Raw genomic sequence first — 12,203 nt, 5'->3', positions numbered from 1 at the left:
ACTTTCTGAATGAACTAAATAACATTGGCTAGTTTGTTGTGTGTAATGAGGAGAAACTAGGCGGCTGCATTCATGAAATTGCTTATTCCAGTTGCTAATAAGCATCAACCCGTTAAGAAAATGACTGTGAAAACAGTTAAATCCCTGTGGATTGATGAGGAATTGAACATTTGTATGGCTGAGATAAATGGTAAGTCTGGCAGCACGGCAGATTGTCAAACGTACTGTAAATTGAGAAATCATGTAACCAAACTAAACAAAAAGAAGAAACTGTACCATGAAACAAAATAAATATATAAAGAATGATAGTAAAACACTTTTGGGCTAAAGGGCGACATCAGCTCCATCCTTCACTGAATCCGATGGCTCATTCATCACAAAACCCACTGATATTGCCAACTACTTTAAGGATTGTTTCATTGGCAAGATTAGCAACAACAAATTCTGAACCTATTCTTCCACTCATAACTCACCAAATTATGAAAGACAAGCATTGTCATTTTGAATTCCGTAAAGTGAGTGTGGAACGAGTGAAAAATTAATTGGTGTTTATTAACAATGACAAGCAACCTGGGTCTGACAACTTGGATGGAAAATTACTGAGGATGATGGTGGACTATATTGCCACTCCTATTTGCCATCTCTTCAATCCAAGCCTACAGGAAAGTGTGTTCCTTCAGGGCTGGAGGGAAGCAAAAGTCATTCCGGTACACAAGAATAGCAAAGCTTCCTTTTCTGGCTCAAACATCCGACCAACTAGTCTGCTACCAACCCTTAGTAAACTTTTGGAGAAAAAAAGTGTTTGACCAGATACAGTGCTATTTCATAGTAAATAAATGAACAGCTGACATTCGTGATGCTTATAGTGAAGGGCATTTAACATGTACAGCATTTACACAAATGATTGATGATTGGCTGAAATAAATTGATAATAAGAAACTTGTGGGAGCTGTTTTGTTAGACTTAATCATAATCTGCTGCTGGAAAAACCTATGTTATTGCTTTACATCCCCTGCTATTGTCACGACTCCGACCGAAGGACACTCCCCTTCCCGTTCGGGTGGCGCTCGGCGGTCGTCGTCGCCGGCCTACTAGCTGCCACTGATTATTTCCTCCCCCTCCTTATGTGTTTATTGAGTGCACCTGTTTTGAGTTAGGTAGTTAGTAGTAAGGCTTTATTAGTCAGCCGGCCCGCATGGTTCCTTGTGCGGGATTAATTATTGTGACCGTCTGTTTGGTGTACTTGTGTGGACGTCTATAGGTTTTGTCATTTCCCATTTTGTGGTTTTTTTCTGGACAGTTTAAGTCCCCCTGTTTGGGGCATTTGTTTGGGGTTGACTTATGTTTGCCGTTTCTCTGTGCATTAAAATAGCACTCCCCTGAACTCTCTGCTTCCTGCGCCTGACTCCTCACCCACTACACTCAGACCGTTACAGATATATCGTGGATTGAGAATAACCTGTCTAACAGAACCCAGAAGGTGTTTTTTAATTGAAAACTCTAGCATAATCCAGGCAGACTAGGGCATTCCATAGAGCAGTGTTCTAGGTCCCTTACTTTATTCAATCTTTACTAATGACCTGCTACTGGCACTGAGTAAAGCCGGTGTGTCTATGTATGCTGATGACTCAACATTAAACACATCAGCTACTACAGCAAGCGAATTCACTGCAACACTTAATAACAAAGAGATGCAGTCAGTTTTAGAATGGGTGGCAAGTAATAAACTAGTCCTAAATATTTCAAAAAAAGAAAAGCATTCTATTTGGGACAAACCATTCACTAAACCCTAAACCTCAACTAAATATTGTAGTGAATATTGTGGATATTTTTTATTTTTTATTCTTTGCCTCATTGAACTAGGAAGCAGGAGGTTGTGAGAATAAAGAGTCAGCTCATCTATTCAGTGATTCATATACTTTTCATATTTTTTTTATTTACAGAATTAATCTTGTTTATCAAGCAAACACATTAACACTGTACACATCCAGTGACATTTTAAATTTCAAGTATATTTCTGCTAGGTAAAAAATTTGATTCAATAGCCTTCTATGTTATTCAGAACGTTAAAAACAGGTGAAAGCTAACAATGCCAATGATTTGAAGCAATGTACCACACTTGCTTAGATTGGCAAATGCCTCGCCAAACATCCACGCCTCACTGACTCACAGGGCCTTGAGGAGAGAAGAGGATGGGTGTGAGTGTGTGTAGGGGTTGTAGGATGGAAGTAGGTGTGGGTTGTTGTGGGTGTGTATTTTTTTGCGAGAGCTGTCCCTAAAATGAATTGGCTATAGTGCATTCCACAGGTGGCTGCAGCATTACGCTAGCGGGGTTGAGTTAACCCTACATAATGTGACGCCCCAAGGAAGCATCCAGTGAAAGGGGCTATTCTATAACATTCATTATTAATACACACAACAGGTAGATAGTGGAGACTGGGGCAGTGGCGTGGGGAGATGGGGGGGGGGGGGGGGGACAATGACAGGGAGGCTCCTGTTACGATGGAGGTGGTGAAGGCAAGGTGTCTCTCAGTAGAACAGGGTGACAGAGACCATGGATGTCACCAGGATCAGGAGGCTCAGTCCGATGCTCTGGGCGTTGTTACACAGGTTGCCCTCGCAGCACTTCATCTCCATGCTCATGGCGGACCCCAGTGCTCGTGACACGTCTCCCGTACAGATGCTCTTGGAGGCACATCCCTTCATTGATATCTTCTCGCCACCCGTGTTCACTAGCAGCACACACAAGAAAATGTTACTGCTATTCACAAGACTCAATGCTTCCCAAGTCCAGTCAACTCCTGATAAGTGCACATTGGATAAAACTTTCAGCCTATGGAATACTCCGGCAGGTGCTGATTATGTAGGTACCAGATTACATTTGGACCTGGTGAAATGTGAAGATATACCATCCACTAGGGGCAACGTGAGTGCCTATTACCATCTAGTAGGCTTGCTAGGGTGTTGTGATGGGGGATAGGGTGTTTAAGCCGCAAACTCCGGCTCCGAGGGTCGTGTGTTCAATCCCAGTGCAAGGAGCTCGTTTTTGTTTTAAGGCTTTCCCAAACCTTAACCAATCAGAATTATTACATAAACCTAAGTTTAGCCCTATCCTTAACCATTGGGAATTCATGCCTAAATGTACATGTTAGTTTCACTTTTAAGGAGTTTCACTGACAGCTAAGATACATCACCACGTCGTAATTAAAACATTGGGCCATGGAGTAATTTTTTTGCTGCAGTTAGGCCACGGTTGGAGGTTTATTTGGAGATTGGGAAACTTATCAGTGCAGTGCACACTCATTTAAAATACTTATTTATGCATTCATTTGTGGATATCCATCATCCATTTCGTATGATATGTTATGAATTACAATTCCTATGATATGTTACAAATTGCCAAATGTAAGATATGTTACTAATTCCAAAATATTTGTTGCTAATATTAGCTATGTGGCTAACGCTAACATTAGCTAGCAGTAGGGGTTAGTGTTAGTGGTTAGGGTTATCTAAAAGGTTGGGGGAAGGGGTAGCTAACATGCTAAGTATTTGCTAAGTATCTAAAATGCTAAGGTTGTAGGTGATGAGATACAAACGTGCAACCTTTGAGTTGCTAGACGTTCGCATTATATGCCCACCCATCCACTCCAACCAACCACCCTCCTTACATTTTTGCCTTACGTAACCTTCTATCTGAAGTAACTATACCAAACATAACATGTCATACTAACTTGAGTGTCCTGGATTTACATTTACTATATCTAGTCTATGAGACCAGTCTGAGAGACTAAAGGAAGAGGCTTTAGGAATGTAAAAAATGTGCAGATAACGTTAATCTGAAACACTACCTGTTGTTGAGATGCAGTGGTCCTCGTCTCCCAAGCAGCTCAGAGTGCTCATGCAGTCCGTTCCGATACAGGTGAAACATGTCTTGCCATTAGGAATGCCTTTAGTGGACTCTAAAGGATAGGTGATTGCACTTTTCACTCCCAGCTCACCACAAACCAAAATCAAAATAGATTCATTCTATTCCTTATAATAGCCTATTCAGTGGCGACCTGTTATTCAGAAAAAGAATTTGAGACCCACATTTTTTGCAAAAAAGTAAAGTAGGAAATAAATTCGTAAAAAAATACATGCATGTTATTTTGGCATTAATACGAGTAACATATCAGTTTGCAAACAATGTAAAAAATAAAAAAATCATTAAGTTAATAAAGCCGCCTACAAACATGATCTCGTTTTTGTTTTCTTTAGTAAATCAGCTCCAAAGTGCAGGTGTTTCAGCCTAGATCCGTGCTTTCTATGGTGGTGGGGCAAGCCAGCAATGATTGGCTCAGTGTTCTGTCACTCATGGGGACACTATGTCACGGCCAAGTAGTAAGGGTAGACATAGAAAATTGAAGCCCTTTGGCTCCTGCCATAAAATTACATTAGTAGTGCCCTTCCAATAAGGCTCAAGGTCATTGGCCACAGAAAAAATTATGTCAAATCATGTTATATGTACAGTACCTTTGATTGGACTGATCATGTCATCATCTTACTTTCAAAATCCTTGCCATATGTCATATGAAGAGAAATAATGAAGAGAAATTGTGTCTGCTTACATGCCCCCTTTATTTATCATATGGTGCTGACTTGGTGTACAGGGAAAACACTGTAAGAATGGCCCATGTTCTGAATTCTGTCCCTGTACATTTCAAAAGTACTGAACAACTAGTTATATTGACTATGTCAGTCCTGGCTCGCTCAAAATTATCCCCTTGTCGTCCCCTTATGCCATAGTTTGTACATCTCAATTGTCAGTAGGAACCACATTTGTTTAAGCAAATCAGCTTTATTAACTATGTTTTTTTAAAGGCATTAAATGAGGCTGATGGACTGTTTCCCTGCCAGACAAGGCCCCGCTGGCTTTATGTAGACCTAACAGTTTGTGGTCACCCTTATAGTGCAATTAATGTATTGTTTGGAGTTGTTGTGTAGTGACTGCTTGCCCCACCAAGATGTACAGGCTAAAATCGCCACGGAGCCTATTTAAATTATTCATCTTCCTCTATGTTGAAAACACGTGGCAGCCGTTAAATAATTAGCTAAATACATCGGTTGGTTGTATTTCATTTTAGGGAGACATGCCAATTTAATAATTGACATACTCTAGTTGATCAACTCAAACTTTTCTCATGGAACTATCACTTAAAATGATTCATTTCTATTCAGCCTTTCAACATGCTATTAAATTGAATGTTTTAATAGTAGCATTTATTATAAACTAACAGCATATAATTCTCATTGAGATAGTTACCAGGGACGCTTTGGGAGTTGCAGAGGTCCGTATTTCAGCATTTGCTGGCGATCGTTGTGCGCGCGATTCCGAAGTTCACTGATGTACTGAGACACTCAGCAGACACCGCGCAAGACTTCGCGTTGATATCCAATAATTTTCTATCACCTGGAAATGGAAAGAAGAGGTCGAAGCAAGCAAAAAAAACATACAGGTTAAAAATGTTACCTAAATATTTGTTTTATCGTTAGGCTCAAATGTATGACCTAAATTAACCCGCCATTAATTTACCCGCATAGGATATGATCCGCGAGCTTCCACATTGGGCTGGATTAAGACAGTCAGTCTGCTTGTCGGTGCATGTTCCTGATTCTCCTGGTGTGCACTCAAAGCATTTGAGTGAATATGCTGAGAAGGTGAAAAGTTACAGCATCCGATTATTTTAAATTATTTTTATAAATGATCAAGGAGATATTAGACTAAAACGTGGACAATGTTTTCTTTGGTTGAAATGCATTTGTCATTCAAAAGGTAAATTGATAAATTCTGTTGAAGTTATTTATTGCTTCATTTTAGTAAAACTGTGGGCTATAGGCTAAGCTGAAATTGCAAAAAAAGTTGAATAATTGCTGAACTTGATCTTCAAAGCAGAATAAATACATGGGTTCTTGCCATATTTAGAGATGTTTTAAATAAATTATAATCATGTTGCATGTTAACCGTAGGCTATAACCTAAATAGTCCTCTTACCTTTGGGAAGAAGCACGCTCACGAGGATGGGTACAATAAGGTGCATTTTGATTTGGAGCTGAAATGATATAGGGTGTGTCGAGTTACAGCATTTATCTGTTATCATTTAGAGGTGTGGTTTGAATACAGTGTTCTGTTTGCCGAACACATACCATTCATAGAATGTGGTAATGTTTTGAATTTTCATATTTGTTTTCTGTGGTTTTACATCCTGTAATTAAAATTCATAAACTTTTTTTCGCTGCTTGGTGTTCAAAATAAATGTCAAATTAACATTATTTTCTGCCTTTTTGCATAGTGCACCTTTAAAGTAATGTTCTCAGATTGTTACAAGAAAGTTAAGAAACAACGTTCTTCTGTGGGAATTTCAGTACTTCAGCATAACATTTCCTACACATAATGTCTCAGAACGTTCAGAGAATGTTAAGAAAGTTCTTCTGTTTGAATTTCAGTACTTCAGCATCACGGTTTTGGCAGGTTTTACTCGTGGCTCTATTTAAAGTCATGTTCTCAGAACATTAAGAAAACTTTATATACATTTTTTTTTGAGTGAACAATGCATAACCAAACTAATTTCCATGTGTCCTATTTTTGATTGGAGTTCAAAACCATTAACCGAAGCTAGCAGTGTTATTAAAAGTATTTTTGAAACATTTTCACAGGACATTGAATTACTTTCAAATAACCTATCATATTCGTTCTCAGAATGTTAATAAAAGCTCCCATGAAAACTTACTCACAACAAGTAAGTTCTCAACATCTCTGCCTCATATTGACACAATCACTGTTTGCAGCAACTGGTTGTGGTCTGCCTTCTGTATCAACTTAAATCTGTTTTTTGTAACTATTGTTGCAAGTGGTCTGCATACCCGTCTCCCTGAGAATGGTTATGCCCATGTACCTGTTTTAGGTTAGTTTGGATCACCACTTTATTTTAAGAATGTGAAATGTCAGAATAATAGTTGAGTGATTTATTTCAGCTTTTATTTCTTTCATCACATTCCCAGTGGGTCAGAAGTTTACATACACTCAATTAGTATTTGATAGCATTGCCTTTAAATTGTTTAAACTTGGGTCAAATGTTTCGGGTAGCCTTCCACAAGCTTCCCACAATAAATTGGGTGAATTTTGGCCCATTCCTCCTGACAGAGCTGGTGTAACTGAGTCAGGTTTGTAGGCCTCCTTACTCGCACACACTTTTTCAGTTCTGCCCACAATTTTTCTATAGGAGGTAAGGGCTTTGTGATGGCCACTCCAATACCTTGACTTTGTTGTCCATAAGCCATTTTGCCACAACTTTGGAAGTATGCTTGGGGTCATTGTCATTTGGAAGACGCATTTGCGACCAAGCTTTAACATGATGGTCTCCGGAGACGGGCTCATTGTGCACCACTCCCCAGTATACTTGTCGCCAATGTCCAGTCTCTTGACAACAAGGTTGATGAAATCCAAGCAAGGGTAGCATTCCAGAGGGACATCAGAGACTGTACAAAATTGAACATGTGCAAAGCATACACAGAATATACACAGTATTGCATCCTAATGAGTGATGAAGGGACAAATAAAAATGGGACAGGAAACCAAGTAACACAAACGCATACAACACTTTGCCCCTGAACTGAAGGTAATATGTAAAAGATTTACAAATGATTTGGTTGGTGATAGTTTGTCACACTGCTGTTTTTACATTCACTTTCTCTGCAAATGAGCCCTTAAGTTTCTATTCCTTTAGTTCCATTTCCAGTCAAAACTTCAAACCGAACCATGTGACAAGCCCTACTTTTGAAATGAGAAACCCTGACCCACTTTAATTTCTTCCAATGTGTGGTCTATAACCCACATGTATTTAAGATTCTGTTTCTGTAAGTTATGTTTTGTGTCATGAGCCTGTTTCACAACTTCCTGCAAAAAATAGCGGGCTCTGTCTGTGTTGCTCCTATGTGTTATTGTTTGAATCCGGGAAGACGATCTGGATCCCAGTCAGAGGAAAACACCTCTTTTTGCAACCCAGTCTCTAATTAATGATGTATTATATTGTAACAACCCTGGGTTTATAAGCGCGGATATCGACTGTGCCACTTGAGCATGCTTTTTGCGGTCTATCAACTGTGCCCCAAAAGCATGCTCAAGGGGCAGAGTCACTATCTGCTCTTATAAACCCAGGGTCTTTACACAGCTCCCTACTTTCATAGAGCGTGTCAACGCGCTAGCTTGCAATTCAGTGTTTTACAGGAATGGCTCACTGGCCAAGCACACGCACGTTCGTGGATTAGCTAACTTGCTTTGGCTAACGTTAGCTATTAGCTGTGTACAATGCCAGAGGATTGTTTAAAAGAGAAACTCACATATACTACTATGAGATAGTACTCCCTTATTTCTGTTTATCATCACCTTTTATAAAATAACAACAATGCCTTGCGAGCCGGCTTAATTTTCCAGTCGAAGCACTGTTTCCTGAAGCATTCTGCCCTATTCTGAAATAATTCCCTGGGTATACCGTCATGCTGTGGATGTTTGGTCAGGAAGTGTCGTTATATGAATTTGTTCGTTTTGATTGACTCATTACTCATTTACCAACAGATGGCACAGTGATGCCATCTGTTGGTAAATGTTCATTACTGCAACTCTTGTGTTTTACCGGGGTGCGTGAGATACCCGGATGTTTTGTGATGTACTGAACAAGACTGGTTACTCGCATCAATGCCTCTGTCTCGTCATTTAACATTCAACATTCATGGTGTCAGAGTCGGATAATTAACCATGCTTTCCGCAAATTAGAGTCACCTGTTCTGGTTTACCAAACAAATGCTTAATTTGTGTAAAATTTCGCCCGGAATTGGCCTTAGCTAGAGTGAGTTTGCTAGTTAGCTTCAGTGTTGTTAGCACCGGTTAGACATGGCAGCGAATCCCCGCTGACGCTGGCCTTGGCAGTGGAGACATGCGGTGCAGCAGAGCTTACTGGTATACACAGCGTTGTACGAGCTCTTCAGTTTCTTCGTAATTTCTCACATGGAATTGCCTTCATTTCTCAGAACATGAATAGACTGACGAGTTTCAGAAGAAAGTTCTCTGTTTCTGGACATGTTGATCCTGTAATCGAACCCACAAATGCTAATGCTCCAGATACTCAACTAGTCAAAAGAAGGCCAGTTTTATTGCTTTAATCAGAACACCAATTTTCTAATGATCAATTAGCCTTTTAAAATTAAACTTGGATTGGAACACTGGCGTGATGGTTGCTGATAAATGGGCCTCTGTATGCCCATGTAGATATTCCCATGTAAATCAGCCGTTTCCAGCTACAATAGTCATTTACAACATTAACAATGTCTACACTGTATTTCTGATCAATTTTATGTTATTTTAAATAGACCATTTTTTTGTGCTTTTTTTCAAATACAAGGACATTTCTAAGTGACCCCATACTTTTGAACGGTAGTGTATATTAGGACTTATTTATGTACTGGGTTTTATTTTTTAATGTTTACAGGGCTCTTGTAAAATAATTTTATTTTAATGTGAATTCCTGTTTAATTAAAGGTTAATAAAAAATGTGAATACATTCTACTAGGCCAAACCCTGATTGCAGACTAACTTTGATATTTAGGCCTACACATGTAATAATATTGATAAGCCAATATTAATTGAGTAGGTTACAATTGTAGTGTCATGGAGGAGCACCTTGTTGTCCTCCCTGGTCCCATTCCATATTGACAGGCTACAATGTATGCCATCTACCATTGTGTCCTCTTGGCTCCACCAACTGCTGTATCTGCAGCTTTTCTGATTCATTGTACAACTTGTAGATCTGTGCATGTAGAAGTTTATGCCATTAAACAATAATATAGGATCAAGCAGACCTTTCTAATCGACCTGGCCGGGGTATCCTGGAAGGATATTGATCTCATCCTGTCAGTAGAGAATGCCTGGTTATTCTTTTTAAATGCCTTCCTCACCATCTTAAATAAGCATGCCCCATTCAAGAAATGTAGAACCAGGAACAGATATAGCCCTTGGTTCTCTCCAGACCTGACTGCCCTTAACCAACACAAAAACATCATATTGCGTTCTGCATTAGCATCGAACAGCCAGTTAGAAAAGCCACGGCTAGCTTTTTCAAGCAGAAACTTCCTGCAACACAAACACAAAAAGGTTCTGGGACACTGTAAAGTCCATGGAGAATAAGAACACCTCCTCCCAGCTTCCCACTGCACTGAGGATAGGAAACACTGTCACCACCGATAAATCTGCAAATTTTTTACAATATAGCCAGCCTATAGGAAATGTCCTTAATTACCAAATGATGAGAGAGCAAATCACACACCAGTCAGAGTTGTGCTTAATCTTCACCTTTAATAATAATTAAGCTTTTGCAATAGCATTTTGACTTTCAACAGTTCAGTATCTCTAATGAAAAGTTGAGAGTGGTCAACATAATGGCAACTGGGATCCTTTATAGCAAAGATCCACTCCCCCCTAGTCGACATGACAAACCACAGGTCTTAGGAACTTACACAAAGAAAGACTTTACTTCAGAGAGGAATATCCCCTAGCCAGACAGAATTGGCTATAAATTATCGTTCAGTTTGGTCTCCTAAACAAAGCTCTTATCTCGTCCTTGGTACAAAATGGTAACAAGACATTACCCCCACCCAATTCTGGACAAGCTCACGGAGAGAAAAGTGAGCCTCTAGGTCAAGATAGGGGCAACGAGAGAGGGAACATAGAATGGTTCCAGACACTGCCATCCTCCTCTCCCCGATGGGAAAAGTAGGGAGTGACTGGCACACAGACACAGTGGAGCCAAGAGATAATTGGTTCCCCATCAATCATCCCTTCACATGGTTTAAAATATATGTTTACACATGATGACACCTTGATCTCTCCCCTCTCTGCGGCCCAAGCAACTTAGTCCTGACAGAGAACAAATAACTGCAAATGGCCACCACTATAGTACAACAAAATACATTCTTATGAGAAATAACTCATAAGCATATCATGAAAATAAAACATCTCCTCTATGTTACCCAACTAATTCTGATTAATCCCCAACAGGGGAAATCGCTCAGTTCTGCCTCCAGGACAAGACTGATGTCAACATGCTTGTGAAGTTAATGTAAAAATGGTCTATTTAGTGTAAATGCATTTAATTGCAAGCCAACAGTATGTATAGACTAGTGCTTATGAAGCAACGTATGAATGCAATGTTATTCAACATTTATAAACTTGATTGTTTCCGAATGATATCACATTGTCAGTGTCATTTTCTTAACCTTATCACCATTGTTGCTTACAGCTGATTTGATTGTACAGTTCAAATTAAGTGGTTAAAATTGATCAAATCTGGTTTAGAGATTGAGTGGGTTGTTTGTAGAGTTCAAGGAATTGTTATGATCTTCCCTACTCTGCTAATAAAATATATTTTGAGCTGTAGGCTATGGTTTATCTGACAAATAGGCTGGATACCTATTTCAAATAAAATGCACCGGCTACTCCTGTTTATTTAGATCATGGCATGTAGCCTAGGCTACATCTGGAAACTACAGGAATGAGGTAACTTTGATTTCAAAAGAGAACACAACTCTTGGGCTCCTGAGTGGTGCAGCGGTCTAAGGTACTGCATCTCAGTGCTTGAGGCGTCACTACAGACACACTGGTCTGATTCCAGGCTGTATACCAACCGCCTGTGATCGGGAGTCCCATAGGGTGGTGCACAATTGGCCCAGCGTCGTCCGGGTTTGGCCGTCATTGTAAATAATAATTTGTTCTTAACTGACTTGCCTAGTTAAATAAAAGGTTACATTTGACTTCTGTCGCACTTGGTTGACAGAGTCCCCAGTGTTATTTCTGCTCAAGATTCAGTTCTCTCGCTTAGCTGCCCTGATTGGGATCAGTTCCCTCTATGGTTACCATGGTCACCTTCTCCGCCTCCTCCATCAGCACGGGCCCCTCAGCTGCCTCCTCTATGGTGACCACAGTCACCTTCTCTGCATCCTCCATCACCACGGGCCCTTCCGAAATATGCCGATACTGAAAACCATGCAACTATAAAGCAATACACTTTTGTGGTGGAAATACCATACAATTACACATTTTCAAAATAAAAAATTACATATACACAACGGTATTTGCAGTGTTTCAAATAATTTGACTGCAAATGTGACCAGGGGCC

The 12,203-nt window shown here is 39.8% G+C and overlaps 1 long non-coding RNA gene across 1 annotated transcript; it reads right to left on the bottom strand.

Annotated features, from left to right (window-relative positions):
- Window positions 1–1,907: 1,907 nt before the first annotated feature.
- Window positions 1,908–6,151, bottom strand: LOC109907200 (uncharacterized). The gene is made up of 5 exons (XR_002257500.2): window positions 6,032–6,151; window positions 5,573–5,689; window positions 5,303–5,449; window positions 3,849–3,959; window positions 1,908–2,732 (listed from the first exon to the last, which is right to left on the bottom strand). It is a non-coding gene; the product is annotated as an uncharacterized LOC109907200 (long non-coding RNA).
- Between the last annotated feature and the right edge of the window lie 6,052 nt (window positions 6,152–12,203).

This window comes from Oncorhynchus kisutch, linkage group LG2, assembly GCF_002021735.2.
Source record: "Oncorhynchus kisutch isolate 150728-3 linkage group LG2, Okis_V2, whole genome shotgun sequence".
Lineage (NCBI taxonomy): Eukaryota > Metazoa > Chordata > Actinopteri > Salmoniformes > Salmonidae > Oncorhynchus > Oncorhynchus kisutch.
The sequence above is the reverse complement of the archived record's forward strand: the minus strand, read 5'-3'. Positions and strand labels throughout refer to the sequence as shown.